Consider the following 12,092-nt stretch of genomic DNA (forward strand, 5'->3'; position numbering starts at 1 on the left):
TAGTTTAAAAACCCAAATGTCCAATAAATATCTTGCGATATTGTTCCCCATAAACTGCTCTGACCTGTTCAGACTAATTCATTTGAATGTAATAAAATTTGTTTATTTGCATTATTTTATATTATTTTAGATATGCTTATTTAAATATATATACACATGGATCTACTTTAAGACTAATCTAATAAAAAAAAGATTTGTGATACACAATATGGTAAAAAGTATTGCAACACCTGACTTTCCCAGCCGTGTGATTCTTTTCCCCACAGCGTTAGAGGTCCATAATTGTATCGAAGGTCTCTCTTAACATGAGCAAACATGTTCCAGCATCACAATACCCCTGTGCACAAGCACACTCCAACATCTAGTGGAACGGCATGTTGGCTTTCATGCACATATATTAATGTAAAGGTCAAATATTTGATCATTTTTAGCATTTCCTGTATTGTACTCTGAGATATTTTTCTTCAGTTTGATTTCTCAAGTACTTCATATGTAAGTATAGTAATTATGGTACTATTAACACAATCCAATATCTAGTAGAACATCTTCCCGGAAGAGTGGAGGGTATTATAACAGCAAATAGAGAGTAAATGTAAAATAATGGGAACTGATTTCTTTAACTCCAACCCCTGCAACTTTACAGACCAACTGATCCACCAGACCAGTGTTTCGTTCCTTCCTGCCCACTCAGGTTTTCATTCCATTCAAACATCATCACAAACCTGGCGCTTTAACTTTTCCTATTTGACTATATACTCACCACGGAATAACTCTAAGCCGCGAATCATGTTTTCAATTCATACCTGTCGAGAGTAATTAATTATATGTGCTATAGCCTTCAGCCAGAAGCATTTTTTTTCCCTTTCAGATTTTTTTTTAACCTGTCTTAGTGCCTCCTGCCAACCAGTGTTAAGAGACAGGTTTAATTGCTATGTGAGAGCCACAATAAAAAATAGAGAGAACCTGAGTTGGGTGTAAACACAGAGTACACCTAGATTGGGTCATAGTTTGACTTGGGAAAAAAAAGAAAAGTATTAAAAACCTTTTCATGGTGTAATTAAAGAGAACCTGGTCTACTGAGGAACTTTGTATGGCGACATACACAGGTAATAAGGGCAGGTGTGTTTGATGTGCACCAGAACTTCGAAAATAGAAAGATGTTCAATAGAATTAAACATCGTTCAATTGGCATTGAGGGTCTTCTGGGAAAATGTTCCACTAGATGTATGTGAGATTCATTCATCCACAATGGTGTTAGTAAAATCAGGTAGTATTGTAGGTGAGGTGCATTCATCCCAAAGGTGTTGATTAGGGTTGCAGATCTTCCACTCCATCCCAGGAAAGTATATCTGCATGAAGCTGGTTTTGTGCATCATCATCATGACAGAACAGGTTTGGGGCTCTAAGTTTAAGCGAAGGCGCAATTGACTTTTATTGCATTCTTTCTATGCATTTGTGTGCCATTTGACAATATCTTTGGCCCCAATGGTCTATTTCAACCTCAAAAACTTCATTCCCACTGTCACATGGAAAACCGACAATGGAACATTATTGGAAGGTGGTCATTTTGGATGAGTGACTAGCTTTTTTTTTAAACATAAACCACACCCCATTTCATTGTGGCATTTTAAAATAACATCATTCCACTTTCATTTCATTCGTTCATGCTCAGGAACTTTATCCTGGTCAGGGTTGATCCCCAGGAATGGATTTACACTCTGAATGGGTTGCCAGTTCATCATTCAGAAATTCACAGGTAAAGTATTCAGTCTATCGATTTTAGGAATCTGGCAAAAATGAGTAAAAAAAACGATATGGACATAGAAAAAATGCAGAGAGATCAGAAATTACGTACCACATTAAATCTGTATTTAGGTCAAATTCTTGTGGAAAAATATCAAAAATTAAGAAAGTGTATGTGTGTGTTTATGGAACAGCTTTTACAATGGATGAGTCTAACTCCGCCCCCTTTAGATTTCCGCACCAACGGTGTTCCTGATAGATTGACATAAAAAAAAAAAAAGAAAAAAAAATGTTCCTAGTTGTGCTGTGAAATGTCAGATAAGTCTGGTGTTCATCAGAGAAGAGCGAGTGATGAGCAAAACCTTCTCCTTCAGGCTTTTCCTCTGTTCACACAGTGACCCTTCACCCCCATGTCTTTGTGCACAGGATTGTGGGATGCCTTCAGAGGGGACGGGGTGTACGTTAGAGGGCAAGTCTGCTCTTCTGGGACCTGGTGCTGTCAGACGCCCGTGACAAAGGGGAAGAAGAACAGGAGGATTAGAGAGGTGAGTGGATCTGGTTAGTGGATTAGCTGCTCTGCTACGCTGCAGGAAAAACACTTCTGAAAGAGTAGCTTCAGGGAAAGAATCATAACGTCAAACCGTCTGCCAGTGACCAGTGTTTTCACATTAATAACATTAATGCATAAATATATAACTGATGATATTGTGCTAAATGATGTCATGGAATGTTTTTTTTGGGTGCCATTATTAAAAAAAATATATAATAATAATAATAATATTTACTATAAAAAAAATCATAATAATAATTGCAACTTTTTAAAAAGCTGTTAAATTTAGAATAAGGCTTTAATATTGTGATTGTTCCCATGAAACCGGTGATTTTACAATTAGAAAAATACTTTTATTTATTTATTTATTTATTTATTTATTTATTTATTTATTTATTTATTTATTTATTTATTTATTTCTTTATTTATTTATTTATTTTCCCATTAAATAATACTAATATTTTACAATTATTTTAGTTTAGCAAAAAATACATTTTGTTTAAACTTGTTCAAGAAAAATGTGTTCCCCTTTCGATACATAAAAAGGGTATATTTTTATTAAATAAAATTTTTTATTAATATGAATTTGTTTACTAATAAATTAAAAAGATATTGTTTTAAGTAGTAATTATCCCTATTACCAATTTAATAAATTTATGAGAAGCTGTTTATTAAACTTTTTACATTGTTGTTTGACATTTTTTTATAAAAAAAAAGTAAATTATATATATATATATATATATATATATATATATATATATATATATATATTTTTTATATAAGTATTATATATAAATAATAATATTTATTAAATATTAATTATTATTTATTAATAAATAAATAATATTTATTTGTTATTTATTATTAATTAATAATATGAATTAAATATTAATATTACTAATAATAATTTATATAGTAAAATTATTTTACAAACAATTGCGATGTGATTTTGAGTTGATTAAAAGTCAGATTTGTTTGATATGTTTGAATATTTCACCATTTACTGTTTAATTAAAAACTCTGATGCTGAAGGTAAGTATGTACAGTAGTTTGACTTGAGGAGTGTGTGTGTGTGTGTGTGTGTGTGTGTGTGTGTGTGTGTGTGTGTGTGTGTGTGTGTGTGTGAGAGAGAGAGTTAATACGCCATGATGTGTTGTGTGTGTGTGTGTGTGTGTGTGTGTGTGTGTGTGTGTGTGTGTGTGTGTGTGTGTGTGTGTGTGCGTGTGTGAGGAGCTGAGGTAAGCCTGGCTTGTCTGCCGGGTGAGACAAGTTATCAGTGGGAGCCATGAGTGTCCCTCTTCACTCCAGAGACGGAGGAGAACAACAGCGGCGGTGTGACGCATGGCTACACTTTGGCACGGCTGAGCCACCGAAGGCCTAATCTCCCCGCACCTCCTGATCCGCCTACTCACACACTCCTCACACGCTCTGTAGCCATTATTACTCTGAGATTATTGTGGCAGCGTGGCAGGAATGGCCATACGCACGTCTGCCCTATTCACTCCATCTCACACAGCTGTTACATTCGCAAAATAATCACTCAGTCTGACGATCAACCAAATACTCGGCTGGGGAGCGGCTTGTTTATTTCTTTTTTTTCCCCCTTCCTGGTATATACTCTATCCATCTGCTGATGGGACAAAGAACCTGGCAATGACGAAATATGGTAAATCAATTAGGAAATTCACAGTCTTTTTTTTCTGACTTGAAAATAATGCGACCAATTTTACTGACACCGGAGACTCCTTCCTGTGTAGGTTGTTACTATAGAAACAGGAAGGAGTCACCAGTGCTCGTTGTTTCTATTGTTACTGTAGAGACAATTAACACATCAGAATGAGAACTTTAATATAAACCTGTTATTTTCATTGTACTTGTTCGGGTCTAAAGGTCTGGACATGTTTTGTTGGTCTAAAACCAATTCTTCCCTTTTAGAAGAATGAGAAGATTTATTAGGAACTGTTAAATCATTACGATTTTATTAGGACCCATCGCGATAACATTTACATCTGGTATTTAGGAGACGCCAGATTACAACCCAGTATTTGATGGTTAAGGGCCTTGCTCAAGGGCCCAGCTGGGATTTGAACTTACAACCTTTTAATTAGAACACTGACCGACATTTCAATCAGAAGGATTTGTCACACAATCGTCATGAATCGTGAGGATTAACTAGGAAAAGAAATATAATAAATCATAACAAATCATGTGGAATCATCTCATCAATCAGCGTCTAGTGCTGGACTTAACGGCATTATTAACAGATTTATTCAGTCTAGACGGTGTGCTGGTGTGTGTGTGTGTGTGTGTGTGTTCCCACTCTATTCCACACACACACACACACACACACACACACACACACACACACACACACACACACACTCTTTAGCGGAGTGATGGTGTGAGCGCGGTTCACATTAGGCAGAGCACTTTTCCCGACAGGAAGCCGTTCCAGGTAGTTACCCTCCTCTCTACTGGAATAAATCCACTGTGAGGAGCTTCTCTCCACAGGAACACACCGAGCTGATCTTCACCACGTCTTTTCCACACACACACACATCTCTGAACACGCTAACATCTTCACATACATCATGTTCCAGCCTAAAAGATCTCACATGTATTACTCTGTAGATCAGCAGGCTTTAGATAAACACTCCACACACTCTAATGTGATTTTCTCCACAAACACATCCACACGTTGTATGATTTTTTTTTTATACATTACATTTTTTTTTTATGTTCATCAGCTTAATCTTAATATGATTCCGAGCGCAGGGACATGGACTTTTTAACCCTAAATGGATTTGCGTTGGATTAAAGCTTGGCTGTTTTCTTAATTAATGTGAAATATTTGTACAAATCTGAGTATCCATGAGGCCCGCATTTCTTTCTTTCTTTCTTTCTTTCTTTCTTTCTTTCTTTCTTTCTTTCTTTCTTTCTTTCTTTCTTTCTTTCTTTCTTTCTTTCTTTCTTTTTCTTTCTTTCTTTTTCTTTCTTTCTTCTCCAGTACTCCATGTGATGTGTTAAGAGTATTACCATGGACATGTGGTGCTAGCTGTAGAATATTTATTAGTTTGCTCGGGATTAGGTGTTTCGCTTAGACAAACAAATAAACAACAATAAATACGTTAAAATATAAATAATTGTGTAAATTGTTAGAAATGATATTTAAACTTGCAGCACGGATAGTCAGAAAGAAGCTGTAGTGTAGTTGTACTAAGTCTAGAAGTAGTGTTGTAGAAGTAGTAGTAGTGTAGTAACAGTAAGTCTGGAGATAGAAGTATGGTAGTAAATCTAATGAATTTGTAATAGTAGTAAGTCTAGTAGTGTAGTAGTGTAGTAGAAGTCTAGGAGTAAGTTTAGTTGCAGTGTAGTTGTAGTGTAGTAGAAGTTTAGGAGTAAGTTTAGTTGGAGTGTAGTAGTAGTGTAGTAGAAGTCTAGGAGTAAGTGTAGTTGCAGTGTAGTAGTAGTAGTGTAGTAGAAGTCTAGGAGTAAGTGTAGTTGCAGTGTAGTAGTAGTGTAGTAGAAGTCTAGGAGTAAGTGTAGTTGCAGTGTAGTAGTAGTGTAGTAGAAGTCAAGGAGTAAGTGTAGTTGCAGTGTAGTAGTAGTTTAGTAGAAGTCTAGAAGTAAGTGTAGTTGCAGTGTAGCAGTAGTAAAGCTACAGAAAGGGTATTAGTATATTATGCTTTATATAGTCTAATTGTAGTGTAGTAGTGCAGATGTAGTAGCGTAGTAGCTGTAATTATATTAGTAGTGGGGTAGTTGTCAGTCTAACAGTAGTGTTGTGGAAGTATAGTAGTAGTAGTGTAGTAGTAGTATAGAGGTAGTGTAGTAGTTGTAGGTATAGTAGTAGTGTAGTAGTATAGAGGTAGTGTAGTAGTTGTAGGTATAGTAGTAGTGTAGTAGTAGTATAGAGGTAGTGTAGTAGTTGTAGGTATAGTAGTAGTGTAGTAGTAGTATAGAGGTAGTGTAGTAGTTGTAGGTATAGTAGTAGTGTAGTAGTAGTATAGAAGTAGTGTAGTAGTTGTAGGTATAGTAGTAGTGTAGTAGTAGTATAGAGGTAGTGTAGTAGTTGTAGGTATAGTAGTAGTGTAGTAGTAGTATAGAGGTAGTGTAGTAGTTGTAGGTATAGTAGTAGTGTAGTAGTAGTATAGAAGTAGTGTAGTAGTTGTAGGTATAGTAGTAGTGTAGTAGTAGTATAGAAGTAGTGTAGTAGTTGTAGGTATAGTAGTAGTGTAGTAGTAGTATAGAAGTAGTGTAGTAGTAAGTATAGTAGTGGCATAGTAATAGTGTAGTAGTAAGTCTTGTAGTAGGGTAGTGTAGTTGTAGTGTAGTAGGGTAGTGTAGTTGTAGTGTAATAGTAGTAGTAGTAGTAGTAAGTATAATAGTAGTGTAGTTGTAGTGTAGAAGTAAGTGTAGTAGTAGTAAATTTATTTGTAATGTAGTAACAGTGTAGCTGTAGTAGTAAATTAATTTGTAATGTATTAGTTATGTAGTTGTATTAAATACAATAGAACTGTATTTATACTGTAGTAGTTAAGAGTGTAGTAATGTATTAGTAGTAAGTGTAAAGTAAGAGTAGCATATGGTAGTATGGTAGTAGTGTAGCAGTAGTTTTATTGTAGTGCAGTAGCAGTGCATTAGAAGCCAACAGCTTCTTGACCACTCTCTCTCTCTCTCTCTCTCTCTCTCTCTCTCTCTCTCTCTCTCTCTCTCTCTCTCTCTCTCTCTCTCTCTCTCTCTCTCTCTTTCTCTCTCTCTCTCTCTCTCAGTTCAGTGAGGATCAGAAAGAAGTGTAGTAGTATTGTAATAGAAATCTAACAGTATTGTAGTAGTGTAGCATTAATGTAGTGTTAACTTCAAGTAGTGAAGTTGCAACACAGTAGTGAAGAAGTATTGTAGTATCGGTCCTGTAGTAGAAATGTAGTAGTAGTATTGAAGTAATTGTGTAGAATTTGTGTATTAAAAGTGTAGTAGTTGTGTAGTGGTTGTGTAGTTGTAGTGTAGTAGTAAGTGTGTTATATAAATACAGCATTTAATGAACTGATTCCAACCTGAAAAAAATCCTCTCAATCAGGTTGGAGCTTTTTTTTTTGTGAACCAGGAGTCAATATGGGAAAATCCCCTTCCAGCCCTGAAGAAACCACACACACACACACACACACACACACACACACACACACACACAGTAAATTTTCCACGTACACACACTGACCACGTGTCGTATATATACAGTCTTTAAATTAAGTAAACTTAAGAAGCCGGGGCTCATAAATTTTGCAGTGAATATTTTTTTTCACCCTTTCTCTCTCTCTCTCTCTCTCTCTCTCTCTCTCTCTCTCACTCTCTCTCTCTCTCTCTCTCTCTCTCTCTCTCTCTCTCTCTCTCTCTCTTGCTCTCTATCTCTCCGAGCTGTTGTGAACTACTCCATGGATTTACTGCAGTAGTAATAACTGTCAAGGCAAATGCCTGGTAAAGTGCCGGACAAGGGACCAACAGAAGGAGAGTATTTATCACGGTATTGACTTTCTGACTGCGGTGTCGTGAACTCTTTTGTCATAAACTGGAGCACTCAGAGGCAGCGGCGAGATCGATCCGAGGGAAAACTGCTGTCAGCTTCTCTCCCAGGGAGCATTGCTTTTGTTATAGCCACTTAGGGGGCTGATAAATGCTCGGCTCAGGATGGGACCTGGCTAACAGAACAGGCCTTTTTTTGGGGGGATGGGGTGGAGGGGGTCTTTTTTATTGTGAAAAACACATTGATATTCGTTATTGGTAAAACTTTTAATAGACATAAACTCTTGAACATCTTATATATTTAAAAGCTGGAATTGGCTTTCTGATGCATGGGCTTATTAAAAAAAATTCAAATGAATCATCTTGAAAAAGAAAATGATTATAATAATAAAAAAAAAATCCATAAATAATTCTTAATTAAATTTGAAATATTAATAACACATTTTAAATATTGAAAATTTCAAATGCTAAAAAAATTAATTAAAATATATATATAAAAAATTATTTTAATAATAATAATAATGAGTGATTAATGTAATAATTTAAGTGAAACGCCACTTAAAATAATAATTTATGTGATTAATGCAGGGATCCTCACACTCAGCTGAACAGTAAATCAATAGTGTGTATAGGTGGCAGGTCTGATTAGTGGCCCAGCGAAATGGAGTGTGCATGATGAATGGCAGATCAGAGCGTTCAAGCGACAGAGATACAGCCAACAGCTTCTTGACCACTCACTCTCTCTCTCTCTCTCTCTCTCTCTCTCTCTCTCTCTCTCTCCCTCCCTTAGTTCAGTGAGGATCAGAAAGGAGTCAAGTTTACTCCCAGAGGGAGAGGCGGCTCGACACGTATTCCCATGGTTAATATAACCTCTGACCTCTGTTTCATCTCAGTCTATAACCCAACCCCCCCTCAAGATTCATGAGCCGAAGTGGTGCGACGGAATTTGGTGTTATAGATCTTGTGCTCGTTCTTGTGCAGGAAAAGTCCTGAGGAAGCAACAAACAATAACAAAAAAGAAATAAATATATAGAAAAACATAAAACTGCAGTAGTGGTGTGAGGGAAAGATAACGTGAAAGGCTCAAGACTTTTCTCAGGACGCAACAGTGAAAAGTGTAATTACATTAAAAGAACAAGAATTAAATTGAAGACGACTTCATTGTTTTCAGATCCTGAACTCACCACTGGAACACTGTGTGGGGATCTATGGTTATTCGTACACTTTCATAAGTTTAGGTTTAACTGTAAAAATAAAAACTAAATGATTTAATGGTTGAACCAAATTCATAACCATGCTAATAAGAATCAAAGATACTATTAATGTAGCTAATTTTAATCAAATTAAAATAAATTATAAATACTGCTGTCAAAAGTTTGAAAACACATAGTCTTTTATGGTTTTTGAGAGACACATGCATGTTCCTTTTGTATCGAGACTTATTTTGACCAAACAAATCTTTAAATGTCCACATGCTCCACTTTATTTTTAGTGAAACATCCTCCAACTAGTGAAGGCACAGTAAAATATTTCAGCTAAATGTTGAATAAATGTTGTTTCTCAAATGGAGAAACGAACCAAGAAACAACCCAATTTGATAAACAACATTCATTCAACGTTTACCTGAAACACTTTGATGTGCCTCTTGTAAAACTTGCCAAAAGTCTTCTTCACTAGTTGGTGATTTCTTTCTAACTTTCCGATTCAGTTCATTCCAGAGCAGTTCAATAGGATGTAGGTGCAGTGTCTGGACAGGTTGTTCTATATGGTAGATATCACTCATTGCTCATTGGCTCATTCTGAAAATCATCTGCTGCTTCATCACACCACCTTGTTGTGACCTTCTTGTCGATTATATACATTATATAAAGAAATGTTTGTGGACACCTGAACATAAGATTGATATGTGCTTCTTTTTGAACGTCCCACTTCACAAATAGTCTCCATTTGCTGTTAATATAACCATAATAACCTCTGCTCTTCCAGGAAGATGTTCCACTAGATTTTGGAGTGTGCTTGTGGAGATTTGTGTGAACATTCAGCCACGAGGGTGTTAGTAAAGTCAGGTACAGATGGATCAAACAGCGTTCATATTAATTTGTTTAATAGGGGTGAGGTCAGAGATCTATAGCAGGAGATCTTCCACTTAAACCCAAGTAAAGAAGAGCTTAATGGAGCTGGCTTTGTGCACAGGGGCATTGTTTGGATCTCCTAGTTCAAGTGAAGGCCAAAATTTAATTCTAAATTCATCCCGACAGTTTGGGGAACACTTTGTGTGTAGTTACAACACATATTTATTTCACAAATCAGATATAAGAGCTGTGTAGTATCCATGAAGTGACTCTAATGTGTATACACACACACAAAAAGAAGAGGAGGGACGATTGCGTGATGTGAAGTTGGAAACCGTGATCAAATTTTTCCGTAATGACGTGTTGAAATCCCGACTACTTTGCGCCCTTCATTTATCCATCAGCTCAGTTGAACAACAGCGAAGTTTCCGAGATTTTCAGAGGACCCCCGCTTTTAATTAGGACGGAGAAGTCGCACACCGACGTGCAGAGGTTTTTCTCTTTTTCCCCTTTCTTTCTTTCTCTCCCATTACATTAGTGACAGGTTACGTTAAAGGTTTCATTTCCAAGGTTTCATTTTCGGGTTTAAAGAGAAAATTAACCTCGTCCAATTAAAGCCCTCGATTGTTGAAGAGAGAGCGCCGCGGCTAAGTGTCTTGCCATTTATTCAAGCACACCGAGGCACACTGAGCACACCGAGAGCTTTGGGTGTGTAAATGTCAGAATTAATACGTGGAATGCGGGAATAATTAATTTCCCAGCGTCGGATCCTCACGAGCCGATCCGTCTCGTAAAAAGTAAATTCGCTCATTCGAACTCGCTCGCGATCGAGGACTTCTTTTAATCGGCGTCTGGTTTTAGGAGCGAAGTGGTGGCACAGACGGAAACACTGGTTCAAACCACGTTCTATGGATACAAGTGGCAGTATTGTTTTTTTACCCATATACAGAGCAGTACACAGTTTATTACTGTGTTATCTGTGTAACGCTGCTTCGAGACAATGTCCACTGTTAGAAGGTTCTCTACAGAGAAAAATGAATTGAACTGAATTAAAATGAAGCGGGTTCCTCCAGGACCAGGAGGCTAGATGAAACAACATCAGTGAACACAAAACTAAATAGGACACTACATACAGTGGACGTCTATTTTTTCTACTAAAAGCTATTTTTAGAAAAGGCCCGTGGGCTACTCATGTGGTCCTTGCAGGCGACCTGGTGCCCGCAGGCACTATGTTGGTGACCCCTGGACTACAGAATATATTTAAAACTGGAAATGAGTTTGACCATTTAATAATAAATAGTCTACATGTAAACCTATGTGTGTAAATCAGTCCAATCCCTTTATATTAAGGAGTCTTATGGCTTGTGAAAAGTACCTGTTACACAGTCTGGCTCAGGTGAGGTGGTTCAGGTGAGACCTGAAGGGGGAAGTGTGTGTGTGTGTGTGTGTGTGTGTGTGTGTGTGTGTGTGTGTGTGTGTGTGTGTGTGTGTGTGTGTGTGTGTGTGTGTGTGTGTGTGTGTGTGTGTGTGTGTGTGTGTGTGTGTGTGTTCTTTGAATCTGAATGTACAGATGAATGTAGTTTAAACAGATACAAATACAAATCTGCTCATGCATTCGAAACATAAGAAGAAATACAGCATCCTTAGTAAATGCTGGTCAGGGAGATCGAACTGTGAATTTATTTATGTTTTTGTAAATAAAATCAACAAAATTGGTTAAGTAGAATTTACACTAAATGTCATGTGAATTGCACGTGCATCCCCAGAGACCAGGTGTGAACTGGAGTGAGGTACTTGAGGCTGAGGAACTGTGCCAGAACACACACATATTGACACTGAGGATATTTATACACATATATAAATATATATATATATATATATATATATATATATATATATATATATATATATATATATATATATATATATTAAGTGTCTTTATGCTACACAGCTAATCAACAGTTATACAAAATATTTTATGTACTTTAATATTCTTTTACAAAAAATACAATTATCCAATTTTACCAGTATTTTTCTACAAATATGCATAGACTCAAAGCTCCTAGCCCATTCATAACATACCTTAGTACCTGCATAACTTTCATACTGTTCATTCAACTATTTTAAATGTTAACATTTATTACTTTTTCAAAAAACAATGCAATGATTCAAAACAAAGCCAAAAACGAGAATTATTTATTTATTCATAA

General features: G+C 36.3%; 1 long non-coding RNA gene across 2 annotated transcripts in view; it reads left to right on the forward strand.

The window, feature by feature from the left end:
* Positions 1-4,498, forward strand: part of LOC310731484 — a 45,107-nt gene extending 40,609 nt beyond the window's left edge. The window contains exons 2-3 of one of the 2 annotated variants that reach the window (XR_014535215.1): positions 2,170-2,288; positions 3,527-4,498. This is a non-coding gene — a long non-coding RNA (uncharacterized lncRNA). Of the gene's footprint in view, positions 1-2,169; positions 2,289-3,523 lie in introns of both variants that reach the window. The other variant, XR_014535216.1, reaches the window with a different exon arrangement.
* The last annotated feature ends 7,594 nt before the right edge of the window (positions 4,499-12,092 follow it).

This window comes from Silurus aristotelis (assembly GCF_946808225.1).
Source record: "Silurus aristotelis genome assembly, chromosome: 9".
Classification (NCBI taxonomy): Eukaryota; Metazoa; Chordata; class Actinopteri; order Siluriformes; family Siluridae; genus Silurus; species Silurus aristotelis.